Source organism: Balearica regulorum, chromosome 5, assembly GCF_011004875.1.
Source record: "Balearica regulorum gibbericeps isolate bBalReg1 chromosome 5, bBalReg1.pri, whole genome shotgun sequence".
In the NCBI taxonomy this organism is placed as follows: domain Eukaryota; kingdom Metazoa; phylum Chordata; class Aves; order Gruiformes; family Gruidae; genus Balearica; species Balearica regulorum.
The window spans coordinates 5,034,886-5,051,153 of record NC_046188.1 but is presented as its reverse complement, the minus strand read 5'-3'; the positions used below and the strand labels follow the sequence as shown (position 1 = coordinate 5,051,153).

Genomic DNA, 16,268 nt, shown 5'->3' with positions numbered 1-16,268 from the left:
GGTATGAAACTCTACACACACACAAAAATATTTGTTGTATCTGTTGAATCCTGAACTTCACGGTGCTGGGAAACAGAAGCAGCTAAAGAGGAGCCACTTTAATGAAGCCCCACGGGAGTACAAAGATAGAGATAATTGCAGCTTTGTATCACTGCACATCAACTTGATTAACTTCTGTTAGGAAGTTCAAACACAATTTCACATATTAATGCAAGATTTTTATTTTATTTCTTCTTTTTTTTTTTTTTTTAGTTAAAAACAAAAACCCACACAGCACTTATGGAAAAAGCATTCATAGAAGAACAATGCGCTTAAGTCGTAAGAACAAGATGACAGACTTTCCTCCTAGAGGAAAAAAGCCAAATTGTTACTATGAAGCTTCTCCAGTGCAAGTGCTACAGGAAAAACAAGCTGAAATTCTGTCCAGATCTGGAAAGACTCATTTTATTTGTGACACTAGGAGATCACAAATCACTGTTCTGCTGCTAGACACGCAGATAGATGACTGACAATTTCTGCTCAGACTAGCTTCCAAGCAAAATAATAGTTTTGAGGAAACGATAGCTATGAAAGAACAGCATGTATCCTACATTTTTCCCTTCAGAAGCAAAAGGCCTCAGTACCAAGGAAAATAGAAAAACAGCAGAAGAGTCTGAAGCCAACTGTAACATGTAATTTTTAATGCTTGCCTCTGTGCATCTCACTTAGCAAAGCATATAAAGTACTGATTTGCAGTACAAAATAGTAAAATGAAGAGATAACCTAGTGTAACTAATATTCTAATTATGGAAGTATGTTTACTATTCTAAGATTCCCCTTCTCCCTTCACAGAAACATGAACAAACAGCAACATCATAAAATCCTACAATTTCCTGCTTTACAAACTTAAGACATATTGATTCACGAAGATTGAAAACCAGGATTCAATGAAGATTTTTAGGATTTAAGCCAGAACCAACAGTATTCTGAACTACTTCCATGAACACAGGTGTTGAAAACAAATTATTAAGGGAACAATTTGTAGTTCTACATTTTAGATTATTAAAATATATTTTCTAGATCTAATGATACATGTGAATATTCTGTCAACACATCCACCCCCTTTCTGTTACTACATTGCCATAATTTGTGTTAAGAGACAAGGAAAGAAACTTGTGATGGCAAAACCAAGTTTCTCGTTTTGCCAGCTCAAGAGAAAAAATGTAACAATCAAATGCTACCAACATGGAGCAACAGATTGACAGACTCAGAATGGTTTGGGTTGGCGGGGACCTCAAAGCCCATCCAGTTCCAACCCCCCTGCCATGGGCAGGGACACCCTCCACTAGCCCAGGTTGCCCAAAGCCCCATCCAACCTGGCCTTGAACACTGCCAGGGAGCCAGGGGCAGCCACAGCTTCTCGGGGCAACCTCTGCCAGGGCCTCAGCACCCTCACAGGGAAGGATTTCTGCCTCACATCCCATCTCCATCTCCCCTCCTGCAGCTTCAGGCCATTCCCCTTGGCCTGTCACTCCCTGCCCTTGTCACCAGTCCCTCTCCAGCTTTCCTGGAGCCCCTGCAGGGACTGGAAGGGGCTCTAAGGTCTCCCTGGAGCCTTCTCTTCTCCAGGCTGAACAACCCCACCTCTCTCAGCCTGTCTCCATAGCAGAGGTGCTCCAGCCCTCGGATCATCTCTGTGGCCTCCTCTGGACTCTCTCCAACAGCTCCATGTCCTTCTTGTCCTGGGGACCCCCCGAGCTGGACGCAGCACTGCAGGGGGGTCTCCCCAGAGCAGAGTAGAGGGGCAGAATCCCCTCCCTCGACCTGCGGTCACGCTGCTTTTGGTGCAAGTGTTAGTGGTACAAATGAAAACTGGGACACATCAAGTGTCACAATTCCTGAACACACTGGACTATTTTTACCCTATGTATTCCAGAAGGAGCAAGGCTCTACAACAGTAGTGAGTGCTAAGCACAGTGCATATGTTTTATATATTAAATGCAAAATGAGAAGGAAAACTCTCTTTAAAAAACCCAGGAGTACAATTTTAACACTTTTCTTTCCAAAAAGAAAATGTTCAGCAATGTTTTTCTAAAAAGCTCAGCAACGTTATCTCACTGACACCTATCATAGGCCACCTAGAAAAACAATCACCACCAAAACAGCCTCAAGACTCCTAGTGTCCCTTATTTCCCAGTGACAAGAGAGCACTGAGTGGAGGAGCAGCACAAGGTGGGTAATTGGCAGGGGATGGAAGAGGGGAGGTGTGTTGGGAAGGAGCATAACTGCAGAAGGGCTTTAACCCATCCTTTCAAACCAGTTCATTAAATCAAAGGCTCTCTTTAAGCTATGTATGATATCTATTTTCATAAGATGTGCAGGAGGTTATGCATAAGGTAAAAAATACAACTGTAAGCTTCTTTATCAGCTTCCACATTATATGTCATCTTCTCATAAAAAGTTATTAGAATACTTTGTTTCTAAAATATGTCACAGCCAGGTCCCTGTATGTCAATTATTTAACAGTTTAACGCAAAACACCTCCAATGTAATATCCTTTAAAATCTTGGCTAAGTTAGTTTCTAACTCCCAACCTAGCAACTTTGCAGAAATTCACCTGGAACACCATATTAGTAAGCGAGTCTCTGTTTACACATACAACCAAACTGCATGCTTGACGAGAAGACAACCTGCCCCAGTCAGGTATCAATCTTAGTTTCTGCCAAAAGCACTTTAATATAACCACATTCCCTATTTTAAAGGCAAGGTGTTTTCCCCCTAGTGCGAAGCGAAACATACACTCAGCGTAACAAACTATTAATAGAATTTGTACAGCAAGGCACAAACATAAATTACAGTAATACAGCACTGACAAGGCCAAGACATTTAGTACATTTTTGGCCTTTCCACTCCACATGCGATTGTTTGCTGTTGACAAAGGTACATTGGCTGATTCCATCAATGATGAATTTTATTCCACCCCAAGTTTTCCACTAGCCTGCATAAAAGAACATTCAAACACCATACTGGCTACAGTCAGCAGGCACTAAATAGATTTAAATGCATCTGAGATGCTTCATGGAAGAGCTGCAGGTTTTCTTTAACGCTAGTTATCTGTTTTAGTAATAAGAGGAGTATAGTATTTGACTAATGCATAACCAAAAAACCCAAAATAGAGAAAGTGCATAAGCAACAAAACATTGTGTCAAATTAATGTGAAGACTTTGGCAGTCATTGAAATGAGACTGCAAATCTTTAATAGTTGAATGAGGAGGCTTTAAAGAAAACCTATTTTTTTTATCTTCACTGGCCTTCAAACACATCTTGATACACAACCGAAAAAGTTATACGAATGATACAGAAGAGAGATTATGTACCTGTAACAAGTATTTTAAGTGCTGTCTCCTTCCTGTTAATTAAACCTGAGAAACATGAGACTGAGACAATCCTGAAACACTGAACAGGCTGACTAGACAGAATCGAGGTGTCTGTGATTTATGAAGTTTTACTAGTACTAATAACTAAATATTAGCAGAGCTATTAACAATTCACCAATGATTGTGGATATGATATTTCCTTGCAGAAGACCTCCTTGACTTCAAAACAAGGAGTATCTAAACCTTGGCAGGAGTACAAAAAAAAAAATTGTTCTGCTGACACTCCTTGAGTGTTTGGCAGAAAAATTACTGAAGGACAATAGACTACATGAGGCTCCCAAAATGTCAAACCTCCACTGTACCCAAATTTGCTAGGCTACCTTCTGAGGAACTCAGTTCCTTCCAGCTGAGGTTGAATCAGTGATTAAGATACCTAATTCGGTATGACGACGACACCAAGCTGTGTGGTGCAGTCAACACGTTGGAGGGAAGGGATGCCATCCAGAGGGACCTGGACAGGCTTGAGAGGGGGGCCTGTGCAAACCACATGAAGTTCAACAAGGCCAAGTGCAAGGTCCTGCACGTGAGTCAGGCCAGTCCCAAGCACAACTACAGGCTGGGCAGGGAATGGATTGAGAGCAGCCCTGAGGAGAAGGACTTGAGGATGTTAGGGGACAAGAAGCTCAGCATGACTCAGCAATGTGCGCTGCCAGCCCGGAAAGCCAACCGTGTCCTGGGCTGCACCAAAAGCAGCGTGACCAGCAGGTCGAGGGAGGGGATTCTGCCCCTCTGCTCTGCTCTGGTGAGACCCCCCCTGCAGTGCTGCGTCCAGCTCAAGGGGCCCCAGGACAAGAAGGACATGGAGCTGTTGGAGAGAGTCCAGAGGAGGCCACAGAGATGATCCGAGGGCTGGAGCACCTCTGCTATGGAGACAGGCTGAGAGAGGTGGGGTTGTTCAGCCTGGAGAAGAGAAGGCTGCGGGGAGACCTTAGAGCCCCTTCCAGTCCCTGCAGGGGCTCCAGGAAAGCTGGAGAGGGACTGGTGACAAGGGCAGGGAGTGACAGGCCAAGGGGGAATGGCCTGAAGCTGCAGGAGGGGAGATGGAGATGGGATGTGAGGCAGAAATCCTTCCCTGTGAGGGTGCTGAGGCCCTGGCAGAGGTTGCCCCGAGAAGCTGTGGCTGCCCCTGGCTCCCTGGCAGTGTTCAAGGCCAGGTTGGATGGGGCTTTGGGCAACCTGGGCTAGTGGAGGGTGTCCCTGCCCATGGCAGGGGGGTTGGGACTGGATGGGCTTTGAGGTCCCTTCCAACCCAAACCATTCTGAGTCTGTAATTCACATTAATGCTCTGCCATCAACACTGCAGCTAATCATTATGTGGCAAACACCAGAACAGAAAGGATTACTGCTTCATGAAAGCTGCAACGTTTGCTTGTTGAGGCAGAACTATCATCTCTCAGCATTTGCATAGCCCGCAATCCTACCTGAGGCAGAGGTACTGGTGGTTACATTCCAAAATCTTCTCCTTTTTAGAGATTTGTTTGAAACCATCCAACCCTTTGACCTAGGAGGGTGCCTCTACACTTCTGTTTCAAGGTAGTTTAGTGCTTTTAAGGCCAAATGTGGTTACCTTCACTGCCATCAAGTAAAATTACTACTTCAGTCTGAAAAAACCTCAGCACATTCATACTGCCACACTATATGATGGTGTTCCCTCTTGTCATCTGTATTTGGTATGCATATATGTATTTTTATTTATCACTATAGCTAAAGTTTTATCAGAATATTTTCTACACAATTCCTGAGTGTTTACTCACGCAGTCACAGAGAAAAATCAGGGCCCTACTTTTTCATCTTAGCAAGTACACCTTCATCTGGAGAAAGACATTACAGGAAGGGAAATCCCTCAATGCGATGGAATCGAGTGATGCAATGCCACTGCTTCACCACCCCTGTCACACAAATGTCAACTTCCCACAGCATTAGACAGCATTCCACATCAAAAGTTTACAAAATGAGGACAAAATGGAACTAAAACAATACCATGCAGGACAGCAGGAAGTATGCAGATACTGGTATAGAGGGAGATTAATCCTAGAGCACTAAGGATTAGAAATAAATTTGGATGTTACAGAGGTGTACAGGCTGATCTGTCAGGATTTGGAGATGTTCCTCACACCCGCTTCCCAGGAAAAAGTCTTCTGAACTTGAAGGCCTAGAATTAAACCCTACAGCAAGCAAGAAGAAAAGCATTTTGCCAAAGGGTTTTAATAATAGATTGTAAAGAAGTAGTTGTTCTCCGACATCCAATATTGGAACAAAGCACAAGGTATAAAACATATACTCCCGTTTAGACTTAACGAATGAACTCTGTACCCAAATTTTACTGTAACAAGTTTTACATCCACTGATCTAAAGCAACAAATTCTTTCTCTCAAAAAAATTCCAGTATTCTTTAAATAACGATTGGAATGCTTTCTTTTTTTCCTAATCCCTAAAATATTTCCATTGCAAAAGCCAAGAAGTTTAGAAAAATATCTGTAAAATATACATTGCATCATCTAAATATATATATTACATAAGTATTTGACAAAAACACTTTTTGAAAAGTTTTGAATTAGTGTAATGAATGGGGCTACCGTAACTCGATAGCCTGATCTGTTCACAATCTGCTTGAGACCTTGTATAAATTCACGCATCCAAAGGAATTTAATGCATATGCAACTTTTTTCCTTGATGAAATCCTTTTCTATTTATTTCCAGGAAAAAAAAAAGTTCCTCAGGAAAAGTCCTGGTTTTTTATATGCATCACATAATGACACAGTAATACTCTGAACTCTAGCAGTATCTGCTACTATAGTACAAAGATACTAAGATACAACGTTAAATAACCAGGATATTTTTAACCAAGAAAACTAGACTTAGACCTTCCCAGTAACAGTCAAGATAAGAGTGATTTTTTAAGATATTTAACATGGGTTGTCTCTTGCACAAAACTGCAAACATTTTGTTTTGACTTACAGTTTATTTATTACACTCAAGCAGCAGTAGAGTCAATTTTTGTTACAGAACACTAAACAGTAAAATTTGAGAAAGCTTTGAGGGGGAGGGATGAGTTAGGAAGAACACTTTATGAGCTATTAAAAGTTTCACAATCCAGCTTTCCAAGGCCAGCTTTTTATTTGGAACAAAATAAGAGCAGCTGCCCATGCTGAAGCAAGGTCAGCTTTGTTCCTGCCTACCTCCCACCTGGACCACCAAGGCACTGCCTCTTACTGCTGACCTTCAGCAGTGAAGGATTCTTTGGTGGGCTGAAGCAGAGAGAAAATGGCATGGAAAACCAAATGCTAACAGGGAGGAGGAAAAATTTCTGCCTGTCTTACACAGTAGTCTATTGTCTGAAGTTTATAATAGTAAGTGTCATTATTTGAAGGCTTACAGTTCAAGTAATCCACAAAGCCCCCCCTAAAGTTCCCTTCAGTCCTCCTTCCAGTTTTTGTTGGTTTGCAGTCACTGTCATTCAACCCAAACCAGGCTATCGTTATAAGGAACCTTAAAGATCATCTAGTCCCAACCCCCTGCCATGGGCAGGGACACCCTCCACTAGACCAGGTTGCCCAAAGCCCCATCCAACCTGGCCTTGAACACTGTCAGGGAGCCAGGGACAATATTCAACAGTTTCTATTTAATATTTCAATATTCTATTCAATTTCCTCCAAATCTGCTTTGTAGAAAATTCGAAACTAGTAAGATGGATAAAGTACAGTGCCATCAAATGTGCAAGCTAGAAAAATCAACCCATAATTGTTGAAGATTTTTTGACCATTCATGCACTTTTGCATTCATGCAGTACAGCTAAAGTTTTGCTTTAAAAACATTCACCAAGCACTCTAAAGCCTCAAGCACAAAAAACACACCTCTCCCTCACCTTCTCTCAACCACATGATCTCCTTAATTACCTCTTCTGGAATTCCAGACTCAGGAGGAGACTGCATGTTAAACAGATACACAGTGAAAATCCTGTGAAGGGAAGAGCATCAAAGAGAGAGGTTGGCTGGTTATCTGTGTGATCAGCTTACGTCCACCCATACCGTGAGGGACTCCAAGCAGCACTACCAGAAGACCAAGTTGTGGGAGAAAAAGTCTCCCAGAGTCCATACTTCAGCAAAGGACTCAAGGATGGGTTTTTTTCCTATTACAGCATCTACTATTGCAGCCATAGTGCTGTGTTATACTGGTGACGTGTAACTAAGGCCAATCTCAGGAACTGAACTATTCTTTAGGAGTGGTTCAATCATCTCAACACAACAGACACCACAACGGGTCTTAACACAGCTCTGAGATCATCACCAAGACTCTGGCCGTTTGTGACAGAGATGCAGAGTTGCTGGTCCTATGAATTTAGTCCTGTCAATATGAGAAGACAGCACAACTCATTCAAGAATGGACACAACTTATAAAGTCAAGGAGAGAAAAGGTATAATAATCTAATTCAGCTGAAATTAAGCCTCAGCAATAGCACCTGCTTAGGAAGGGCAGGTCTGGGGAAGCTCTAACCCCAGAGGCTGTAAGCCCTACCCAAAGAACAGCTTCGACAGAGAATTCCCCAAAGAGCTGGAGCACAAGCAATTTGCTACAGGTTCAGAAACAACCTGATCATGAGGGATGCAAATGTGTATGCCCTGGTCCCAAAGTCTTGATTCCTGGAAGAAGTGTGATCCTACAGAAGAAAGTATCTCTTCAATTAAACTTAACTGAGATTTGAGATTAATTAGCAATAAAAAAACCAGAAGTTTGCCTTGCTGCAGAGCAAACATAAAATGTGGTTTGTATCACCAGGAAAGTTCTAGGCTCTTTACAGATTCCCCTGCTCGAGAACAACATCTCTCATTGAAGCTGAGCAGTAGTGTTTTAGACACAAGAGCTATCCAAGCTGCAAACCAGGAATGTTTTGTCATCTAAGTCTCCACCCAGTTAAGAAGTCTGGGAGGAGAAACAGAATTGTGCAGCTACAGGTAACTACACAACAGGCCCTGGAACCAAAGTTTCTTTGGTCACATGGGAGCCATGAAAGAAAAAAAAAAAAATCAAACCTATGATTGCTTCCCCTTTCTTTACCCTGGGTTAGGGCAATAGAGAAATAAAAGTAGGTCTCAGTATCTTAAACCTAGAAAACAGGAACGGTTCCCAGGGAAACCTGTGGAACCACAAAAGCAGTAATTGTCAACGTCCAAGGCTGAGAGCACAACACTTCCATATAATCCAAGTCCAAGACTGTTAAGACACTAGTCTCATTCTCATGAGCAACCAGTTAAATGTCAGGCCAGTAGTCACTGGAGTGAGAGTTCCAGGGGAAATATGCGAATCTGACTTCGGTGCACTAAATCCACCATTCTTCAGCTTGGCAGGGACCAATACCCCTCCTTACTTGCAGATATCAAAAAACAGAGCAGAAAGCATCCATCATTCCCTGACAGTGAACTCAGTATAGGTGAGGTCACTCTGAACTCACACTGATACGGAGATGGAGGAGAACTGAGTGTACTGTACCACCAAGCAAGTTGGCAGTGCTGGGCCTTTAATGAGCTTCCACAAGTCAATGCGATAGGCATCGGCTGTTACTGAAATTAGAAGGCTGAAGTATACATTACCACACACATTATCTTACACCAGACATCTGCAAAGTCCAGAATTTCCTGAAGTACTGGCAGAATCGCTATGGACAAGAGACATATGCAGAATATAAAGACAAGTCTGTACACAGCACACAGTCTTGCAAGGAGGTCGTGTAAGTACAAGCTCTGACGCAGACCCAATGGCTAGACAAGCTTGTTTTCATGGAAGGACAGCTCATGAGATGACAAGAAAGAGATAATTGTCTTGCGGAAGCAAAACTCATAGTGCTAAAGACTTCTGAATTTCTCTTATGACCGCCACACACAGATAACAGAATTTCTGCATGATTGAAGCATCACCATAAGCACTTTGCCGGGGATAATCTCTTTTGAATGGATGTATCCTGATAAAGTACTCCCCATTTTCTCCTAAAAGCTTTGTGAGGTCTTTGGTGCTGAGCAGGAGCAAACCAGCATGATCCCAAAATAAAGTAGCCCTGCATCTAAAAGAAAGCATAAACATGTCTCAGACAAGAGACCTACAAACAGTGGAAAGAGGAATCCTGTAGTTTCACAAGTCAGTCACCCCTCTACAGCTTCACTTAGTGAACAGATAAAATAACTCATTTTACAGATGTGGTCATAAAAGACGCCCCCAAAAGAGAAATATTTAGATTTTGTTCTTTCCATCAACATAATCTCAAAGCACTCTGGAAAAATAAGTATTTTCTAATTTGTAAAACAGGAATAGCAGCTGTTTCTTTCTTTGAAAAGTTACTGTTGGCCCACGAAGCTTGAATTGCTTTCTGTGTTTTCAAAATAATTGCCCCTCTCAACAAAGCCTTAGAGCATAGGAGTCTCATCTACTCTTTGATGCAGTTCCAACTCCTCTGTTCCAGGAAAGCTGTTCCATACTGCTGTGACTGAGTATATGCTACCTGATTTTTCCAAAATACAACATTCCTTCCATTTAAGACAATTTTGTTTGGACATTACAGTTTGAGATAACAGGAAAAGCACATAATCATTAATTGCACGTTCTTCTTGTCACCACATTTTGTTTTGAGCATGAAACAACCTATATACTATCATTAGCAACAAATACTCCAAGAACTTTCAATTTCATTGAAAGAGGGTAACACAAGAATAAGATGCACACTGCCTTACACCTCTTCATAGTGCCAGAACATCTATCTTCAGTTCTGTGGTACAAGTCTCAGTCAAGGACAGGCTCTCTGTGTCATGTGTGCTATAAAAGTACATTCTATACAGCCTAGAATCCAACCGTGTCTCTCTCTACAAGGGCTTTGCAGTTCAAAGCTAACATGAAAGTCACACTTCAGACTCCTGTAAAGTCCTTTCATGACAAAGGTGAAGAAGTACGTTTCCAAAACAGTAGCTAGGAATTCCTGTATTATAGATGCTAACAGTCCCAGACTCTTCTATCAGTTGTATACAAGTCCTTGTAGTTCTCAGGCTGTTTATAGTTGTGCTGTAGCACAGCCCACCCGAACACCTGGAACACAACAGCAGATTGTCATCACTTTTTAATATTCTATGGAGATTCTCACCTAGGAACACCAGCTTGCAATGATGTGTTACCCCCGACAGCACGTTCAAAAGGCAGGAGTACCACGCAGGCAGAAATACTATGCTCAGTCCATGCAGCTTCATTTGATCTGAAATCAGTTTTGGGTTTTCTCCTAACTTTTAGTAAACTCAGACCTGCCCAGCTCTCAGGAGACATGCACTTCTAAGACCAGATCCATTCCAACCAACTAAGAGTCTGAACAGAATAAACGTGTAACAGGACAGAGCTTCACCACTGCAGTAGGTGGTCCAAAATTTCCACTCTAAATCCTGAGGAATGGTGGGGAAGCATGCAGAAATAATTCAAATTGGAACAAGGTAGATTTAAACAAGTTGCATTACATGAAGACGAAGGAGTGAAATTGTTATCTTTCAGTGAAACAACTAGCTCTGCTGCTTGCAGTACAAATCCTACTTGTAGCTTTTCCAGCTTTTCCAAACAGTTGAGGAGATTCCCTGATGGGCGGCAAAACTTTGCAGCATCTGACCTTACACTACAGCATTCAAAACTCAGCTGAGATACAGTCTGTACTTTACCTAGCTCTCCACTTCCACAAGATGTAACTCATTCAGGTTATTTCTGACAGGGTAAAGGAAGTTGCAAACTGAGAGATATTGCGCAGTGGTGGGTTACACAGTCTGGCTCCCTGCGGGAAGGGAAGTGGAAGCCTATGTGGAAATGCAATGCTCCTGAGTTTCTTAACACTAGCCCTGGTGATCACTGCACCTTCATCTGCTTCCAAAGGGCACCCAAATTCAAGTAGAATCTGCACTAAATATTGATTTACAGCAGATGTAGTTTAAAAAGAGTTTACAAGGAAAGTGTTTTTTGATCTTTTGTCTACTCTCTGAAGGGACAGCATGAAAACAAAAAGCAACATTAAATCATAAAAAAATAATTGTTGTAGTCCTCAGCAATTTTAATTCCCCTTCCGTCACTAAACATCTGGTTTTTGTTAGAAAACATTGTAAAATGATTTTCCAAAACCTTTGACATGCATTCAGCTCAATAGGTCCCAAAAGCTCAGGAAGAGCTTCAAACCAAGTAACAGTTGTTATTTATTAAGCCCTACTAACAAAACTGGCCTAACCATTTTCTTCTGTCTAACCATTCCCTACTGTTTGCAAGGGCAAAGGGATAGGGACTTAGCATGTTAAGACGATGCTAATAATAATTCATTTAATAGAAGAAAAGGACATTACACCGAGGAAACTATTATTCAAGCAGACTCAGTCTGATGAGCCAAGAAAAAGCTGCCTCTGCACAACTCAGGACTCTCAAGATACCTATGTGATTAAGTTACTTCAGAACAAATTAGTGCTCCATGAACTGATTACACCACAAATAAGCCCAATACAAAAGAGAGAAGCCACTGACAGACACAGTACCCTCCTCACAGCAGCTGAGCTCTACAACTCTCATCCAGAATGAACACCAAAAAGCTGTCAGTGTCAAAAGGATTTCTGGTCTTTTTACTCAAAATTCACAAAGTACGTCAGAGCAGATGCAATATCTACACGAGATAACTAATCACAAGAATCCTATACTTTCATTTTCTCTTGTCACTCAAAGCACAAATTGCAGCTCTCTCACGGACCTAATAATTATTCATATGGCTGCATTTTGCTCTTCTCCAATAGCAGCATGAAACTTGGTTTGAGCTGCAGGAACCCAGCCAGTGACTACAGAAGCTGCTGTTGTGATAGCACAAAGCAGAAGCCAACTCGGCAGGTAATTGGACTTGAAGTCGGAAAGATCTTCCCCAGTCAGCTTGAAATAGTAATTTCATAGGGGAGAAAATAGGTTGTCTTTATCTACCACAGGTTACCAAAGGAAAACTTGGATCCCAAGACAGACAGACATAATAAATACCAAGACATACCACCGTAAAAAGGTATTAAAGATGGGGCTTTTTGTACTCTGCAGCAATTCAAAAGGACATTTGTAATCTTCTATCAAGTCAGTATTAAGAATGCAAGTGCTTAGGTATCAAAGTACAACATTCATTTGTTAGAAATGAGTACTTCTAGTGCTTGCTAGTTATATGCTCTTGCCCACTGACTCAATACTTCGGAAGGACTCAAGTACCATACAGGCTGTTACCACAGAATTCATTCATACTTTCAGAGTAATCCTAGGGAATCCTGGAGGGCTAATGTCAACGGTTCATGCTTCCTAATGCCATACTTCAAGTAACTCAAATGCACATGAAGCTCCTTCTTCATTTTCCTAACCTTTACACCCATGGAAGTAATTCCAAAGCATTAGAAACCAATAAAGCCATCTCAATGCATCCATACCTAGAGTCATGGCGGACTACATGACTTGAGTGTTCAGAATCACCAGTAACTTCACTGTTAATGCCAGCTGCCAGCACCCACCTCACATGGAACTGGGGAGTTTTCTCCCACAATTCTACAAGAACTCCTCCTCCAACAAGGAATTAGTGATGGCTATGAAGAGGAAAAATCAGGAATGAAGATCTACCTGCGTTTGCACCGGGGAAAGTGTTAACAGCCCACTGAACCAATAGATTGATTTGTACAAGAAGATGAGTATCTTTGCTTGGCAGATATTGGGATCATACAGTTTTATTTATTCACCTACTTAAGATCTGTAAGACAGATATAGTCCTCAAGTATTTATAGAGATATTAAGCTGCTTTTGTTTTCAGTTACAGACACATCTTTCTGTCAAACATATATTCCCCAAACAAAAAACCCCACAAACCCTCAAATACAAAAAACCCTTAAAAAACCTCTCATATGCCGCCCCCCCCCCCAAAACCTAGTAAACTCCAGTTTAGCATCCCATCATTCCCAGGTGATTACTGCGAAAACTTACAACCCCCTCTCACTTGAAGTTCAGCACTCACTGGACAATTTCTGCACAAGTAAACCTCGTAATCATCTCAGACAGCAGCAGACTTAGACTTTGCCTAGAGTTCCACAGCATTAACTATCGCGTGTGAAAGCAACAGTTCAGACAACTCAACCAAACAAAATAAACATTACAACTAACTTTTGATTTTGTTAAATAGCTCTAATAGCTAGGATTGCTGATTTTTGTTTTCAAGTTATGTCATGATGAGCTAGTAGCAAACTTACACTGAGTTTGGTAATCAAAGGAAAGTTTTCACAGATCATATGATTATGACTGATGACAGTCTTCCTTTTCATCACGAGACCCAAGTCCATGCAGGGAACGGCCTCTCCTGTGACTTGTGATTTTGAAACAAACTCTCCCATCTAGCAAAGGGGATTATTAAAATCTTGAATAAGGTTCATACACAGTTAATGAAAAGTCTCACTCTTCCCCCCTCCCCCAGCACAGACATGTACACACAGACAAACAAGAGACAGCATAAGAGTTTTAAGCTTCCTTTCTTACACTAATATAAATTTTGATAATGCTGGAAAAAGCCTGCCTCAAACAAACAGTCTGAGTTTTGTAAAATATGGGACACTAGAAAATTCCCTGAATAGTGCCTAAGCATAGAGTTAATAAAACAGGTTTTAAAGTCAAGTGCATAACGCTGAAGAGATGCATGCATGTTTTAACAATGCTCTGAAAAATCTTGAGACTTATTATCCCATGCAGTGCTTTCCTCCCAAATATACCCATATACCCTCAGAAGGCCAAACAATTCTAAATTTTATTCAGCACCTCCAGAAGGCAGAGTGGCAAAAAACAAGCACTCCAGTGGAAAAAACAAAGGGCACTGATTCATGTGCAATTAGCTCAGCTAAATTTACTACTGAAACCACTGCTACTCCAGCTGTCCTTGACACCTGCATAGCAGGGACAATGGAACATGACAAGCATCCTCGTACGATCTATTGCAGTTTTCAGGCTGACACACTAACTTAAAATTGGTGACAGTTACAGTTCTTGAGCTGCTTCATTAACGGCCTTAACACAAAACCACCTACGCATCTTATTCAAGCTTATCCATGCCACAGCAGTGACAAAACAAAAACCAAATGGAGACAGCCAGTGCTTTATCCCCCTCTGCTAAACCCACCACCCTAAAAGCATCAGTACTCTGAAAAGAACATGTTTCTTTCTATTCAAAGATTCAGTTAATATAGTGACAGGCAAGCAAAGCAAAACAGAACTGCCATCTGAAAAGTCAGAAGGAAGGATGTAAAGGGAGGAAACTTGTTAATATCCTGTGCAGCACAAGTTCCCACTGGTTTATCTTCCTTAAATAAGAGTTAGACTGAGAGCAGAACAAAACTTTTGAGGTCAAGTTGCCCATTATTTTCTCAGAACAAAGCAGATCACTCTTTTCTCTTAGCCTGTGCTTCTGCAATCATTTACAAAAGTTGTATGTAGAAGCCATTCCCAGTAAAACACATTTAGGCTCTGGTGTTTAAGATGTCAAAAAAACCTACAAAAGCATCTTAAAACGTAAACGTCCTTTCTGTGCATTGAAAAGAGCACTAGCTGAAATCCACTGCATCACTGTTCTGGCACACGTCCACCAGCCTTGCCCCAGACAACAGTATAAATACACAAAAGCCCTTTTATAAGGGTTCAGAGAAAGGGAATACATTCAATCTGACATAACTACCTGAATCCAAGTCCTCAAAGGAGGGGCTTTAATGTCTCAGACCCTCTGCTATCTTTATAAGGGCACTAATTTGTACAACACACATATTTTATCCGTGCTACAATAACAACACAGATGAACATTAACCAGATACCTTGTGGTGTCTGCCAGGTGTTTAAATATTTTGCAACTCAAATGCCGAAATACTATCTGCAGTCCAAATGCTTAAGATTACCCAGTGAGAACATGTGTATATTTCCATCAGCTAAGTAAACCAGATTTTTTTTCATTTGTTACATTTTAAGCAACAGACCAGAGTTACCAACATACAAACATATACTACAAGCTTTCTATTTTGAAGGTTGATTTCATCAGAAGATTTAACTCTCAAATGCTTTCATTTTGAGAATACAAACACTGAAAAATGTTTACAGGAAGTTTTAATCCAAAAGACTATGTATTTATCTGCTCCAGGCAGGCCCTATACAACCTTTAAAAAACCCCAAGCTTTGACATCGTATATTTTGAATAAGTTCAGGTGCATACTGTGTATGGTATGTATTATAAAAGAAAACATAATCCTATACTATGTATTCAACAGTATTCTTCTCTTGGTCTAAAGAATGGTGTATGTTCTCTCCCTCTCGGAGATGTATTTTGGTAAAAGGCGTGTACAACTCTTAGAAACCATCCACTTTTGTGAGCGTCGCCACAGAACTCCCCCTCCAGTTTGGCCCTAATTCTAGTCACTTTTTGCTTCTAGGAAAAAGGCTTTGAGAGAAGATATAGCATGACTTTTTGCCACTTGACATATGTTCCACCACCGCAACTCTAACCTGGACCGTTCTATAGGTTAATACATTACTATGTTAACATATTTACTTTACTGCTTTTGCTCCTTCACCTACACTAAACTTCAGGTGACAACATACAAAATAGCATTATCAGCCACAAAAATGAAAGGCCCAGAAGGATCACAATGTTTTTTATACTATGTCAATTATCTTCCTGAAGAGGAGAGAGACATATCAATCTTATACTCCAGTGAGAAAGAAATTAAAATACTTTTTGCATGTGCCTCACCTGATCACTCTACAGCTCAGATAAAACAGCAATGACAGAGTCAGCTTTCTGAACAGGGGCAGAAAGGTCAG

The 16,268-nt window shown here is 41.2% G+C and overlaps 1 protein-coding gene across 2 annotated transcripts in view; it reads right to left on the bottom strand.

Moving 5' to 3' along the window:
* The window catches only part of PELI2 (pellino E3 ubiquitin protein ligase family member 2), a 78,195-nt gene that overhangs the window by 32,740 nt on the left and 29,187 nt on the right, over positions 1 to 16,268 (bottom strand). The window lies entirely within an intron of this gene.